This window comes from Acomys russatus, chromosome 9 (assembly GCF_903995435.1).
Source record: "Acomys russatus chromosome 9, mAcoRus1.1, whole genome shotgun sequence".
Lineage (NCBI taxonomy): Eukaryota > Metazoa > Chordata > Mammalia > Rodentia > Muridae > Acomys > Acomys russatus.
In genome coordinates this window covers 58,437,203-58,453,399 of record NC_067145.1, presented here as the reverse complement: position 1 = coordinate 58,453,399, position 16,197 = coordinate 58,437,203, and the positions used below count along the sequence as shown (strand labels likewise).

Sequence of the window (16,197 nt, the reverse complement as noted above, 5' to 3'; positions counted from 1 at the left end):
ACCCCTACCCCCCAGCCCCCACCTATGACTAATGTGTGAACAGCTTCCACCCTTTACCATTTCAAAACAAAGCTCTGCTGGCCTTGAATTAACCAGCACACTGACAGCTTCTTTTCCTAGGTGTGATTAAAACCACGCGATAGGGGATTGGGGAGATGGCTCGGTGGGTAAAGTCCTTGCCTTGTAAGCACACAGACCTCAGTTCAAATGCCAGCACCCATATAAAAAAGCCAGGCATGCTGGCATATGAATTTCTAATGCCAGTGCCAGGGAACTGAAGGCATACGGATTTTGGGGGTTTCTTGGCCAGTCAGTTTAGCTTATTTGGTGAGCCCCAGGTCCTACCCAGAGACCCTGTCTCAAAACACAAGATGGACACATCCTGAGGACTGACATGTGAGGTTGACTTCTAGCCTCCACAGGGATTTGCACATTTATGTACCAGTGCACATGAACACACACACACATACACACCGACCCACACATACAACCAGATGGTAAGACCATCTGTAAAACTGCAAAGGGGCTGGTTCCTTTGTAGTGTCAGGAAATGAATGGGGACCTGCAATATTTGTTTAGGTTTCATTGTTTAGACTGTCACAATTTATACACTTTGGGCTTGAATAAAGCTGATAGCAGGGAGCAGGGGGAAAAATGGACTCCATTCCACGTATCCCACACAGAGGCTCTGTGAAAGTTGGGGATCTAAAGGAGGACCTTGGCATTGCCCTCTTGGCTCGCTGCACCTAGCTCGGTCTGGACTTCTCCAGTTGGCAGGGCTTTTTATACCAACTCTGAAGGGGTCTGGGGCAGCTGGGCCGGACTTGTCCTGAGCAAAACTCTCTTGTTACTCTGGTCTGTCTCTGAGTCCTTTCTTTTTTGACACAGAGTTTTGCTGTGTGGTAGAGGCTGGCCATGGCAGCCTCCTGCAAGCAATCATAAGTATCCCCAGCACCACCAGACCCTACAAAAAACCAGAGTAAGGCTCAACCAAACCAGTGTAAAGCTCAACCAAATCAGAGTAAGGCTCAACCAAACCAGAGTAAGGCTCAACCAAACCAGTGTAAGGATCAACTAAATTAGTTTGGCTAAGGCTGCTTCTTGCCATCTCCTTGTTTTTTTCTCCTCTAAGATCCCTGAGCTACTAATACTTTGAAGACTGAACTTTGAATCCTAGCAGAGTGGCAGCATACCTCTAATTCCAGCAGTCAGGAAGCTGCGGCAGGGGATTACTGTGAAAACAGCTTAGGTTACAGACCGAGTTCAAAGCCAGCACTACATCTAGGATGCTATGAGATTGGAGTTTAGGGAATCCCACTTTGGGGTATAAATAGCCTCTTTAAAAGTTTAATCCCATTACTGAAACATATATTCAAACAACTTTCATCAGTGGCCAGGGAAGTCAGGTTCATAAAGTGACTTCCGGCTGACCCAGACCCCTTCAGAGCTGCCATCAAATGCTCTGCCAACTGGGAAAGTCCACAGTGAGCTAGGCAGACTGAACCAAGAATTTCAGGGTAGCAGGGCTTTGTTATTCTTAGAGCTGATTTCAAATCACCTTATTTACAGCGGAAGTTCAAAACCTCTCCCGGGCTTTATTTTGTTTCTGAAACCAGGGCAGTTAACACTTGTACCTCTTAGGATTGTTCTGAGTATGAAATGAGATGATATTTGTAGAAAGTGAACTTAAACAGGGGAAGAGGATGTGCTCAGTCCCGATGCGACTTGATGAGCTGGGGTGGGTGGGTAGGGGGCTCCCCTTTTCTGAGGAATATGGGAGGAGGTGGGGGAAGAGGGAGAAAGGGTGGGACTGGGAGGAGAGGAGGGCAGGAGCTACAACTGGGATGTAAAGCGAATAAATAAATAAATTAATTTAAAACCATCAGTGCCTTGTACACATTGAGTAACTGGTAGCTGTAGGCATTGTGAGACAATGAATGAAATTAGTTAACACTAACAAGCAAACATAAGTAAAGACTTTTTGGAGGATGAATGAAGAGCCCCCCATGGCTCTCGAAAGAAAACAGAAAACAAGATTGGTTTTTTTCCACATTCCCTTGGCTCTGCTTCCCAGCTGAGAGAAAACACAGGGCAGCTCAGTGAGAGGGGACCGGAGCCTGGGATACCTTAGCTGATACAAAGCCTCTTTCCAAGCAGACAGGAACTGAAGTTTTAACAGGATCAGGAATGGGATGCTACAAATCTGCCCCAACTTCAGAGCTCATGAACTCCTGGTGCAGCATTCACTAAGTGGGAGTTCTAATATCTGAACCCAGAGCAGTGTGCTGCTAACCAGTGGGTAATGATGAAGCCCTGGCAACCCAGGGCTTCAGTGAGATGTGTCTGTGAGAACCTTGCTAAACACCACATTTTAATATATATTTTTCCTTTTCTTGAGGGGAACAGATGAAATTAATAGGCAGTGTCCATTCAGTACATTGTATTAAGATTTATGTAACACTTGTAGGTAACAAACATTAGTGAGAAGATGCCAAACCTATAAACTCCCAGGAGAGTTGACTGCCCAGAAATAGTGCATATTTGATGCATAATCAAGAAAAAGAGAGGAATCTTGTTTTGGATACTATTCAAGTCAGACAGGCTATACAATCCTTCCTTAAGGACTACATGTCCCCCCAAGAAAGATGGAACAAAGGGTGGGCCTTCCTCGGCTTAAGCAGCTCTTGGGTATGCGTGCGGCACTTGGCTATTGGTGGACTGCAGGTGACTGTGACTACTACAGGAACTTCCCATTCCCAGGGTTCTGGATGGATGGAATATTTAAATTAATTCTTCCATGGACAAAGAATGGAAAGGCTGAATAGGTTCAAAGAGAACGTGTCTTGTGCTCTTAGAGTAAACAATGAAGGTGGTAGGGTAAGGCCCCTTTGATCCGTCATTTTACTTGGTTTCTGAAGTGTGCATCTCTTTCCTTGAGGAAAAACCAAACCAAACCAAACCAACAACTGTGAGGTTCTCAGAGGAGAGACCGGACAGAATGTAAGCAAGGGAGTCAGTAGTGATCCCTGGGACTCCTGCCTCCACCTAGGCATCTAAATCTGTCTGGGCAGCAAAGCACCGCATTTCATTAAGAGGTCCTTTGAAGGAGTGAATTCTACCTTAGAAAGGTATCTTGGGGCTGGCAGGATAGCTCAGCCAGTAAAGGTGCTTGCTGCCAAGACTTGGACCTGATTTCGATGCCAGATTCCACACAGACTTCCAAGAGCTGTCCTGGGACCTCCACACATATGCTATGGCATCCATATGTCACACACACATACACCCCACATATAGAAATGTCTCTTTGCTTGCTTTGCTCCCCATAGGAGGAAACACACTGCAGTTCTCAGCACCACTGTTCATATCAGATTAAACACTGATTTGCAAAGTGAGCACTCCTGCAGGGATTTCTACTAATGCCACGCTCTTCAAAATGCATCCCCCAAACGTCTTCCCACCATGCACTGATTTTACCAACAGAACAAGAAAATGCTGTAGTGTGCCCATCCTGTGGGTGAGGAAGAGTCGGCCCATCTGAGAGTGCAGAGGTCTAGGAAGCAGACATTTGTTGAGGGGTTCTGGCTAACAGGAGATGATGACATTTGATGACACTGACTGACTATCCAACTTCTAGTTGGACATCTTAAGGACACAATATCCATGAAGTATTTAATGCCAAAGCTAAAAAATTGAGAGGGTCGCAGTTCTCCTTGCTTTCCTGTGATTGCCTGACAATTGGATGAAGGCAGAATCAACCCCAGTGTCCTGAGGCTAGACGGTTACAGAGACCTCAGTGGCTGGTTTTTCTTAAATTTTATTTGTAAAGTGTGTGTGTGTGTGTGTGTGTGTGTGTGTGTGTGTGTGTGTGTGTGTGTGTATGCGTGTGCATGTATGTGCATAAGAATACAGGTCCTCTGCCAGGCTAGAAGCATTGTTTTCCCATGGAACTGGAGTTTCAGGCAAGTGTGAGCCACCTAATATGGGTCCTGCAACAGAACTCTGTTAAGAGTAATATGTGCTTTGTTTGTTTGTTTGTATGAGATGAGTCTCCCTATTATGTAGCTCTGGCTGTCCTGGAACTCGCTATGTAGATCAAGTTGGCCTCAAACTCACAGAGATCCACCCACCTGCCTCTAGCTTTTGAGTGCCAGGATTAAAGATATGTGATACCTCTGGGCCTCCATCGTTTCTCTGGACCCTGTGGCTTTGTGTGTTTATGGGCTGGGGACATGGCTGCACAAGTGCGAGGACTGAGTTTGGATCCCTAGAACGCATGTATGTAATCTCAGAAGATGAGAGAATTCCTAGATGCTTCCAGGCCAGCTAGCAGGACATGTGCTGCCATGACAACGAGGACCAACACGAGGGCATCTTCTGACCTCCAGTCCACACATAGACCAACAAATACACTGATTATATTCTTGCAAAAATTATTTAAATACATACTTTGAGTACCCTTAAAACATAAAAATAGCCTAGTGGCTTCTCCAAGAATTACATATGTCTGTGTGCAAAGGATATTATTACCCATGGCTTCTACAAATATCTTTCATCCCTAGAAAACGTACTATCACTGGGTTGTAAGGGCCCTAAGATTTATATTTCCTTGTGTTCATTTTCTTTGTTATACCCATGCCTTTAATCCCAGCACTCGGGAGGCAAAGGCAGATGGATCCCTGTGAGTTTGAGGCCAACCTGGTCTACAAAACGACTACAGGACAGCCAAGGCTAACACAGAGAAACTCTGTCTCGAAAAACAAAACAAAACAAACAAACAAACAAAAAGCTGTGAGAGTGCTTATTCAGGTAATGATGAAGACAGGGAGTAAAAATGTATTCAAGAATAAAGATTTTAAAATACGTTATAAATCCAATAACTGAACAAACAAATTTCATATAAAAAATTCTAATAATCAAAGTTTTCTGCCTTTCTCTGTCCCCTCAGAGTGGGGGACATGCTCCTATGCCAGCTTTTTTTGTTCTTAAGTGAGTTCTCAGGGCTTGAACTCAGATCCTTAGGTTTGTAAGGCAAACACTTTACCTCAGCCCTATTCTGAACTAGTTTTAACCTATTGTCTTTAGTATCTTTTGTGACTTTTACTCTTTTTTATTATTCTGTTTTGTCTCTGTCCCTTTTTAAATTACATTGTTAGTACAGTGAGGACCTAGAAATAGTAAAGGTTTCCTCAGCCGTAGACCACCATACTGAAGGCTAAGTCACATCTACTTACCTAAGGGAAAGACTCGAGTCCTCTCGCAGGGCAAGGTCTTAGGTAGAATTACAAGTGAGAACTGTGCTTTCCATATTTGCACCTCTGTGGTGGGAGAAGGGAAGGGCTCGGTGTTTCACTGCTGATCACAGAGTCATGGCTGCGCGAGCTCACACTGGAGGAGAGCCTGGTGTTGAGTGGGATGAGGTGGTGGGGGGAGTCCCACACCAGCACACTGTAGGCTATCTGTGGAGGTTTACCCCAAAGCTTCTGGTGAGCTTCTAAACCGAGTATTGGTGTGGATAAATCAACATTTAGATGTCATGGTACTGTGGAAGACTGGGCAGTTTAGAATTTATTCATCCTTTCTTTGAAACGGTCCTCCCTGGCACTGGTTTCTGAGTGCTGGATTACAGGGCTGGGCTACCTCAGCAGGCACTTTCTTTCACTTTTAACTTATCCAAATACAAATTAAGATGTTCTAGGAAACAAGGCTTATTACCATTTCACAAATATGTACCATAAAAAACAACAACAGAAAACCCTTTGTATAATACAATATATAAAGGTACAATGTGTGTGTGTGTGTGTTTGCACGTGCACGTGGGATAAACAGCTCTCTACGAACCAGCAAGCTCATTTATTCTGGCCTGTTTATATTTCTACTGTAAACTTTAATTAGTAAAACTCACTACCTTTGTAGGTTCATTAGAGTGAGTCAGAAATAACCGGCCTAAATTTCTAGAGGTTGGTACCTTGCAACAGAGACTTGGGCTCGGTGGTATTTACTGGCTTAATTGTCCCGTGGGGTCTCCTTGCTTTAACTAACCAATTATTTTCCTTTGCAATCAAAGTGCAACTAAAACTCCATTTCATGAATTTTAAAACGGGTTTCCTTGGTGTGTTTAGTCTCTGAGGACTTGCTTTTCAGCGGTCTGACCTTCAGTGGGCTCCTTAGCCCTCTGGGCTCCTCCATCCTCTTGTCTATAAAATATGGACATTAATAATACCTACTCCACAGGCTGTGAGGAGAGTAAAGGAGCTCAGACACATGACGTGCCTGGAACACTGAGTGACACACAGAGGGCCTTCTATTAATGCCAGGTGTTTTCCATAGTTATAACTATAGTTATTAGATATAACCCTCACATATTCACACATTGGGAATGAGTATTTCAGGAACAGGTTGGATTTTTAACACAGAAGGTGAGTTGATGAAACAAGGGTTTGATGTAAAAAATGTCCCCTTTTATTGACTATTTAAAGTTAATAAATTAGGGCCCAGCATGGTGGTGCACGCCTTTAATCCCAGCACTCGGGAGACAGAGGCAGGTGGATCGATGTGAGTTCGAGGCCAGGACAGCCAAGTGAGTCCAGGACAGCCAAGGCTACACAGAGAGACCCTGCCTCAAAAAAAGAAACATAAAAAAGTTAGTAAATTATCACTGATATGAAATTACAAAAACATCGGCTGTGGCACACACCTGTGGTCTCAGAACTCATAAGGCTGAGGAGAGAGGGCTGCCGGGACTTCAAGGTCCTACACGCCAGTCAATGGTGGTGTCAATGAAGAAGGTTTGGCATGAAGCCGCTCCATTGATAAATTCATGTGAGTACTGCCGTTTCTGGAGCCGACAGGGAAGCAGACTTGATGCTTGAAGTCAGTAAGATGCTGTCCTCGAAACTTATCTAAGTCAATGATCTTATTACATTGAAGGTGCTCAAATGAAAACATGGCCTCCCACAGAGTAGTGGAGTTATCTGTTGTATGTAGAACGTCATCTTTGGAAGCATCTGGGGGCTGGGGACGAAGCAGAGTGTTTGCCTCTAGTGCATAAAGGCCTGGGTTCAAGGCAAGCGGGGAATAACCAGATGTGTGCCGACAGCCACTCAGGACCACAGCACTTTGGGGATGGAGGCAAGAGCACCAGCAGTTCAAGGCCACCCTAAGTTACAGAGCGTTTGAGACCAGCCCGGGCTGCAGGAGACTGTCCGACACATAAAACTTTGGGTTTAAACTTCGTAGAAGTTGTTTTACTTCAAAGTAAGACAAATATAACAGTTCTTCCAAAAAGAATAAGACCCAAAAGTTCTAAAAGGATAAACATCGTTAAAATGCAAATCTATATTTACAGTACAAAGGAAAGATGATTAAAGACCAATGGAAGTGATTAATCTAAGAAAATCAATTGCATAAATATCATAGGATCATGTTACTTTGATGAACTTTATTTAGAAAAGGTACAGGGCGCAGAACTGTGAGAAAATATCAGTATTTAAAACACAAGCTGATTCTTAGAGGAAGCAAAGGGCATTCTGTGAATTTCTAGCACCAGCCAAAGGGAGATTGTAAACTGAGACTCAAAAGCAGCTGGATGCACTCTGGTCTGTATCTGTGTTCTCCCTGCAATGCTCACATTTTCCAAGTAAAAAAATGAATGGAAAAAAGACCCAGAGGGACAGTTGTCAAATGCTTAGGATAAATACACAACACACAGCATCAAAGAAATTAGCTAGTGATTTTATCAAAGCAGGGACGATTAACTTTGAAAATGCACAGGAAACTTGACAAATGTCACACATATGGCATCAAGAACACCAACCCTCTCACCAGAAAAACAAGGTGGGAACAAAAGCACAGAATAATTATAGCTATTTTTTCTCTGGTTATACTTTTTTCCCCCAAAGGCTAGGAAGCTCACATAATTTATTTTTGATTTTGTCTTTTTATACTATTTTATTTACTCTGTGACAATTAAAAATTATATGAGGAGGTCATGAAGTTGGGAGAGAGATGTGATGGGGAGATCTGCAGGTGGGAGTGAGTGCAATCAAGATGCTTGAAAATTTCAAAGAATAATGTAACAAAATTTATGTTTAAGGATTCTCAATAACTGAGGAAGAAATGAAACCAGGACCAGAGTAATGACTAAAATAAGATATAAGTAGACCTCATTCTTTTTTCAGAGCACCACACGTTAAACATATAGGACAATGTTCCAATTCCAAGGTTATGGACTGAGAAGATGGGAAGATATTTATAAATTGAGAGACAGCCCTTGAGACCCAGCGGACAGAGCTGGAGACTCCACTCAGAAAGCAGGGAAGCTACTGTGCCCATCTAACAGTAAACACAACAGGCTGGGATGTAGGTCAGTGGGCAGAGGGCTGGCAGAGTATGCGCAAAGCCCTGGGTTCCGTCTCTAGAATCATATAAACCAGGCATGTGGGAATCTCAGCACTTACAAGGTGGAGGCAGGAGGAACAGAGATTTCTTGGCCAATATCAAGATCAAGATTGAGGCCAGTGTCTGGGCTAATGAGACCCTATTTAAAAAAAAAACAAAAAACAAACAAACAAACAAAAAGACAAAACCAAACCAATCCAAACCAAACTATATAAATAAGAAAGAAATAATCCATGAATAATCCTTAACCCAGCTGGTCTGGAGAACCTGTATGTTTACTTTTATTATTGTTGTATGCACTGGTGTGCAGAACGAAACCACACTATGTGAGAAAACACCTGTGGGCTTAGACAGCAGGTGCAGGAAGCTATGGCACTTCTGGCACACTGGTTTTTGTTGTTTGTTTGCTTGTTTGTTTGTTTTTACACTCTAAAGACTTCCTGCATATCTGTTCATTAGCTTTCCCAATACCCTCTGTGACGTCGGACAGGTCAGATTTTCCAAGCATATTAGTTTACCATAAATTGACTTTAATGTCACCAAGTTTGATAAGGTGGCTGTGACTCCACCTCCTGAGTCACCCTGTTTTGTGACATTGGGGACAGGGGTGGTTGGGGCTACTTGAAGAACATCCAAGTGAGTCACCAGTTCTGAAATAATCTACCCTAGCGCTTAAGGAAAAGAGGCTCACTGGTCAAAACCGTCCGGCAGCGGCCAGCATTCACTATGGCCTAGCGCAGGGCCAAGTACACAGTTTACATGGATTTTTTTAGTCTTTTCTTTGCAAGAGAACTGTGATCATAGCCAGGGCTCCTCATTCAGCCAGAGTGTATAGATTAGAGTGTTCTCAGCAGCTTCTGAAAAACATGCTCAGGATTCAACACCCAGCAATGCTCTTGCTTTTAAACCATGGACGTGCCAGAATGACATGCTTTGAAGAAAAAAAAAAAGTTTTCCCTCTTACTTCAAGGAATGGTCTTGCAGTCCCTCTGGTATCCCCCCTCCAACTGCAAAAAAAAAGTTTCAAGTATCTGTACAAGGCGTTCTTTTTCTACCTCATGCATTTGGACGCAAGTAGGAGAACCTCGGCCACCAAGGCATGCTAGAGACTTCAAAAGATGTTGTCTCCTGCCTGCCTTCAAGCTGCAACAGGAAATGTGGCACTGTCTGTTTGTTTTTGTTTTTGTTTTGTTTTGTTTTAAAGACAGGGTTTCTCTGTGTAGCCTTGGCTGTCCTGGACTTGCTGTGTAGACCAGGCTGGCCTTGAACTCACTGAGATATGCCTGCCTCTGCCTCCCGAGTGCTGGGATTAATGATGTGTTTAACCAAGAGTGGCCTAAATGTTGCTGTTGTTGTTGTTTGTTTTTTATTATTATTATTATTATTATTATTATTATTATTATTATTATTATTATTATTTCTCATAAAATAAAAAAATTAAAAGAATTGTGCTGACAGTTTTTAAGTACCTTAGACTCTCTAAGTACCTTAGAGAGAGTGTACATTTTTGAAATCCAGCTTTCATCCATTATATAGAGGTGGTGGTGAGGGGGGGAGCGATGACTTGACTTCATGGAAACCTGTAACACTCACAGTGGCTGTCATTCATTCATTCAAACGTGCCCCTAGGAAGGACCCAGAGCTATGCTTGTAGGATTGAAACCATCTTTGAGGTCTGTGCTTGTTAACACTTCTTTGTGTGTGTGTGTAGATGATTTGTCTGCAACTGTATCTGTGCAACATGTGAGTGCAATACCTGTGGATGCCAGAAGGGGCAGCATATGGCTTGGCACTGGAGTTGCAGACAGTGGTTAGCCTCCGTGTAGGTGCTGGGATTTGAACCTGTGTTCCCTAGAAAAGCAGCCAGTGCTCTTAACCACTGAGCCATCTCTTCAGCCCCATTAATGCTTCTTAAAGTATAATTATCGATGGGCCTTTCATTAATTAATGTTCCCTTAATGAATAGTAGACTCAAATGAAAGCAGATCTTTATCCACTTTAATGTCTAATGAAAAATAATTTACAAAAAATTAAAAGCAAACAAAGACCTCATTTTATTGCGTGCATCTTTTCAAACCAATTTCGGAGCCATGCCCATCTGTTTGAAACGGTTTTATGGGAGACAGACCAAGGGAACTTGGAGCACCTAGCTCATTATTATTGTTTTTACCAGGGGCACTAGGTTTGGGAGCTAGGTCTCTGTGCATGCCGGGCAAGCACTCTACCACTAAGCCACACTGTCAGCCCTTTCCTTATTTTTTATTTTGAGACAGGGCCTCATACAGTTGCCCAGGCTGGCCTTGAACTCATGCTATTCCCACGTAGGCTTTGAATTTGGTGATTCTCCTGCCTCAGCCTCTGCCTCCTGAGTGCTGAGATGAGAAGGGGTGTGGTACCGTGCCTGGTTAAGGGTACATTACAAAGGAGGTTCAGGGAGGTAGGTCAGCATTCCACGCACAAGCCTGATAACTGAGTTGAGGTCTAGAACCCACATGAAAAACCCAGACGTACTGACCTGACCTCCCGGCATCCCTGTGGTGAGGAGGGAGATAGAGACTGAGAAACCCCAAAAGCTCTCGGGTGCCTGCGTGCAGTACAGCAGAAACAATGAGACAGACCCTACCTCTACAAGGGAAAAGCAAGGGCTGTCTCCCATACTCCCACAGTTGTCCTCTGACCTTTGTGTGTTCACCCTGGCACATATATGACCTCGGTAAACAAAACAACAACAACAACAACCACCATTCAAACCAGACATCAACAACAACAAAAAAATTAAAATCAGGGAAGCAGAATATTATTTTTCCAAATTAGGTACTCTTTTTTTCTTTCTTACTAACTAATCTTAAAAAAAAAAAAAATGACAGGCAAATCTTGGTAACTCAGTCCTAAACAGTTTTTGAATCTTGCTTCTTTTGAAGAAAAATATAGAACTCACATATCATGGTTTCTGAGAAGCATTTGTGATTTAATTTAACAGGGACTTCTGAAAGAAATTTATGAGTTGGACTCTCAAAGTTCATGTTTAATATTCCAGCTGCCTTTAATTCATTTGTGGGTTTCAAAGTTTTCTGTGCAACATTTTCCAATTATTTTCAAGTTATTTGTCAGAGAATTCAGCTGAAAGGTTCATGGCAATTATTCTTGTGGATAGTTTTTCTTATGTATTTTCTCATTAAAAAAGATTAGTGTATAAAAATAAATTGTATGTGTATTGGTGTTTTGCCTTTGTGCATGCTTGTATACCATGTGTGTGCGCCATTCCCAGCAGAGGCCTGAGGAGGGTGACAGATTGCCTGGAACTGTAGTTGTGGACTGTTGTGAGTGCCATGTGGGGGCTGGGAATCAGAGCCGAGTCCCCTGGAAGAGCAGCCGTGCTCTTAGCTGCGGAGCCATGTCTCCAGGCCCCATCTTGTACATTGTAAAAATAAATAATGAAACGTAGGTCTCTCCCTTGTTTTCTTCCTTCTCTTTCTGCACTTCATTCCCCTCTCCTCCCTCCCTTCCTCCTCTCCCTTCCTTTCTTTCCTCCCTCCCCTCCCTTCCTCCTCTCCCTCCCTCCTTCCTCCCTCCCTCCCTGCCTTCCTTCCCTCCCTCCCTCCTTCCCTGCCTTCCTTCCCTCCCTCCCTCCCTCCCTCCTTCCCTGCCTTTCTTCCCTCCCTCCCCTTTCCCTTCATCCTTTACTCCTTCTAGTCTTCCTCCCTCCTTCCTTTCTATACATTTCTCCCAGAACTTTGAGTGTGCCAGGCAAGTGTTCTAACCCTAACCCACCCAGCTCAACACAGAGGTTTAAGATCCAGCATCACACAGGTCCCCACACGTCGAAGCATATCCTGAGAAGGGGTTGTGCAAATTTAAGCCTCGAGGACTTCCATATGAGGCACAGAAAGCACAGACATTTAAGAAATACAGAAATGTACTAAAAAGTAAATCAAATAATATAAAAGCTGTTCTTTATCTATGACAGTCACACTCATGATCATACTATCTGTATTGTATTGTGGGGCCAATGGTACATCGGAGAGGGAAGGATGTGCGGAGTCATCTTGATCTAGTATCAAGAAAATTAATCTGGAGAGTCTTTTGAGCTTTATTCAGGTTCGCGTTCAGATTCAATGGAACGAATTATTTGTGCCCCACCCCCTGGCCTGGCCTCAGCAGGGTGCTTTCCTATAGAGTACCTGGCTTCTACTTTGCAGCCCCTTTACACACTGGTGTTTCCTCTTTATCCTGAGCAAGGAGGCAAGCGACCTTCAGCGTCCTGCCAATGAAAGGCAGAGCTAAGGCTAAACTTTAGCATCCAAGCCTACAGCCCTCATCCTTTTCACAGAGGCCTACCCTTTCTTAATTACCATAGTTTCACTTACTTAAATTCTCATAGATGAATACTAAAAAGTGTGTGTGTGTGTGTGTGCATGCAGGTGTGTGTGTGTGTGTGTGTGTGTGTGTGTGTGTGTGTGTGTGTGAGAGAGAGAGAGAGAGAGAGAGAGAGAGAGAGAGAGAGAACAAGAAGGTAAGCACAATGCATGTTACATAGAGGGCAGAGGGCAGCCTGGGTGTGGCTCCCCAGCACACTGGCCACCTTGTTTTTTGAGACAGGCTCTCACTGGTCCATAACCTGCTTATTTGGCTGAGTTGGCTGGTCAGGATGTCCCGGGGATGCCCTTGTTTTCAGCTCACCAGTGCTGAGATGGTAAGTGCACGTTCTACGCCTGCCTTTTTACATGGGTCCTGGGGCTAGAACTCAGGTCCTCGTGCTTGCTTGGTGAGTACATAATGCAGTGAGCCATCCCCCTAGGCCAACATTAAAAATCTTTAATGACTCGATTCACATGCCTTTGATAGATAACAGCTAGGCAACCTCTGATATCCAACAGGAGCTCTCTCTGGAGGAAGGAGGCAACCAGATAATGTTCTGGGTTGAGGGGAGGGAGGACCAGGATTCCTTAGGAGAGTAACAGTGAATCCATCTACTGTCTGGGTTTGCTGGAGTACATGGCCCACTGGTCCAGAGCATGCCAGGTAAGCCTCCACCACTAAGCCACACTGTCAGCCTTTTTCTTAGATTCTTGTGACAAGCTCTCTCACAAAGTTGCCTAGGCTGATCTTGAACTCATGCTATGTAGGCCAGGTTGGCTTTAAACTTGATAACCTTCCAGCTCAGCTTCCTGAGTACTGAGATTTATAGGGGTGCACTACTGTGCGTGCATCAATGGTATGTTAAGCCCAGGAAGCTGGGCTGCAGGGGGGAATGGGTCAGAAGACGAGAGTGCTGCCTGTGTAAGCCTGCCTCCTGGGTCTGAAGAAAGGCCATTCCTGCCATGTTCCCAGAGGGTGACAACAGGATTCTTCTCATTAATCCCCACATCTGCCATGCCCAACTCCTTGTTCTTTCTGCTCTTCTAACTCTAATGTCCAGTTTCTCCCTGATCTGCCGCTTCAGGCCTATATTCTGACGTAATATTACAAGCTGAGAGCTGTTGGTGAGTGGCTAGCTGGGCATCATCAGGATTTGAGGCATGGAGGTAGGACTTTCCCTCAAGCTTGACTTTGGAGCCCACCTCCTGTCTCCCTGGTAACACTGGAAAGGGAAGCAGCTTCTTAGGCTTTGGATACTATATGAAAAGGTGGAGGCAGCGGGCTTTGTCGAGGTCCGTTAAGGGAGGGTTATGTCTTCCTGGTCAAAGGAATGGAATCTAGGTTCTACCTCTGGCCCTGGGTGGAGACCTGGCCTTCTAAACAACCCGAAACATTGCATCATAGTATTTTCTCCTTCTGAGAGTCAGTCAGGCTGGGTCTGTTGTCAGCTGGCTGGCCAGGAAAGGCACCCCACCACCCCAGAGAGCTGACTCATCAAGGAGCCATGCTAGGGAGTGGGAAGGGCGGATTATCTCTGTCCCTTCAGAAGTCTCTTTCTCTGTGGCGACCGCAGAACTTCTGGCCTATGTCACTGCTGAGCCTGCTCTCCTTTCTCAGTCCTAACCCAGACATTTTCACTTCTCCTTCTTTCTCTCATTCTTTCAGACACTAGACAAAAGCCCAAGCATGCTTCCCCCGGGCATTCCTAACTCATTCCCCATTGCCCTCACCCCACTTTGGCCATGCATCTGCCTGCTGACCTTCATTGCTAAAGAAGCAATAAACAGAACAGAACAAAACAATAATGTGACTTCAGTGACTATGGAGGTTGGAATGTTGCTGATCTGATGGCCTAATTCAAATCTCTCTGGGGCTGTCCTTAGGCCCCTAAGAACTACTGATTGCCCATCTCAGTATCAGACTTAACATCCTGACCAATAGATATAAGTCTTTGGAACTTCACAGAACTCTGGTCTCCAGCAATGGAAGGGCTGAGAATGCTGTCAGATGCATCTGAGGCCTATAAGGGGAGACTACTCCCCATCTGGCCTCCACCTTGCCATCTTACATAGGCACTAGCCTATGTGACTCTTATTGTACCTCCCCCGCCCACCTCTATTGTTTCCACCAATGTATTTTTAAAATGTCTTCATTTATGACTTTCTTTCCTGCCACTATAAACCTTCATGGATTTGCTTCCATGTTGGGAACATCAACCTGGTGTAACACAGCTCCTTGTTTCCCGAGCCATGGCCACTCAAATTTGGTTCTAGGATAAACTATCTGTTATTCCTACATGACTTCTTCCCCTTTTTCTCTCCATCTCCTTCCTATAGGGTGAGGCTCACAGTTTGCCTGCCTTCTTATTTTTCTTCAAAAGTCTATTAAAATTGTCCTTGTGCTGTTTTTGGAGTCCCTTTAAAATTATTTTATTAATGAGACTAAGAACCCAAAAAGGGAGGCGCAGTTTCCCTGGTAACAGCATCAGTGTTGCCTTAGGAAGTATGAAATGCTTTGGGGTCAGGCACTGTATTATATGTCTCAGTGGGCTCCACAGTGCTTTAGGCACAGGGTATATTCAGCAAGTCTTTGCTATAATCAGGACATGTTGAGGAATAGCCATATATTTGAGGAAATGAATACAATGAAATGTTAAAAACAGAAGTTATAGACTGGTAGGCATTTACAGTGAATTGTTCCTTATTGGCAGAACTCATGGAAATGAGGGGAAAGCTAGAATGAAGGATAAGACATCAGAGCATTAATGGTGAATACATCTTTGAGAATATTCCAAATTCTCTACAATTATGAGTGGGGAAAAAACAAGTTTTTGTTCATAAGAGAAAAGGTGTTTGGGGCACAGTCCTCAGGAACGGGAGCAGCTTTCAAAAAGATCAGCATAAGGGAGGGGCCAATGTTCCTTGTTAATGCTGTCCCGTGTGCCTCTAACTTCCCCTCTCCCACCCACAGGCCTCATCCTAATATCCTCCTTTTCTCTTTTCTTTCTTTCTTTTCTTATTTTATTTTATTTTTTATTTGGTTTTTTTTGAGACAGGGTTTCTCTGTGTAGTCTTGTCTGTCCTGGACTCACTCTGTAGATCAGGCTGGCCTCGAACTCACAGTGATCTGCCTGCCTCTCCCTCTTGAGTGCTGGGATTAAAGGCATGTGCCACCATGCTCGGCAACATTCCCCTTTTTTGATAGTCTTTAAAAGGACCATAACAGAGAACATGCCTCTTATCCATTTCCTCTTTTTGCTGCCTCTTTAAATACATGCACAGTAGACTAAAGCATGGAACTCTGCGTAGGAGCCTGGTTCTTAACCCAAATCAAACCGAAATAAAAGATATGCATATACACAGATCTGGAAGTAAGTATCCACCCCAACACACAACATTTGCAATTCTAAGTCATGTTTCCGTGGTGCTTAGAAGAGATGGA

General features: G+C 44.1%; 2 protein-coding genes across 3 annotated transcripts in view; both read right to left on the bottom strand.

The window, feature by feature from the left end:
* Positions 1-1,382, bottom strand: part of LOC127194016 (3-alpha-hydroxysteroid dehydrogenase) — a 1,235,587-nt gene extending 1,234,205 nt beyond the window's left edge. For both annotated transcript variants that reach the window (XM_051151412.1, XM_051151416.1), the window contains exon 1: positions 1,372-1,382. The gene's annotated coding sequence lies outside the window, so the exon portion shown is untranslated. The remainder of the gene's footprint in view (positions 1-1,371) is intronic.
* Prkcq (protein kinase C theta) overlaps positions 1-16,197 on the bottom strand; it is a 132,221-nt gene that overhangs the window by 27,831 nt on the left and 88,193 nt on the right. The window lies entirely within an intron of this gene.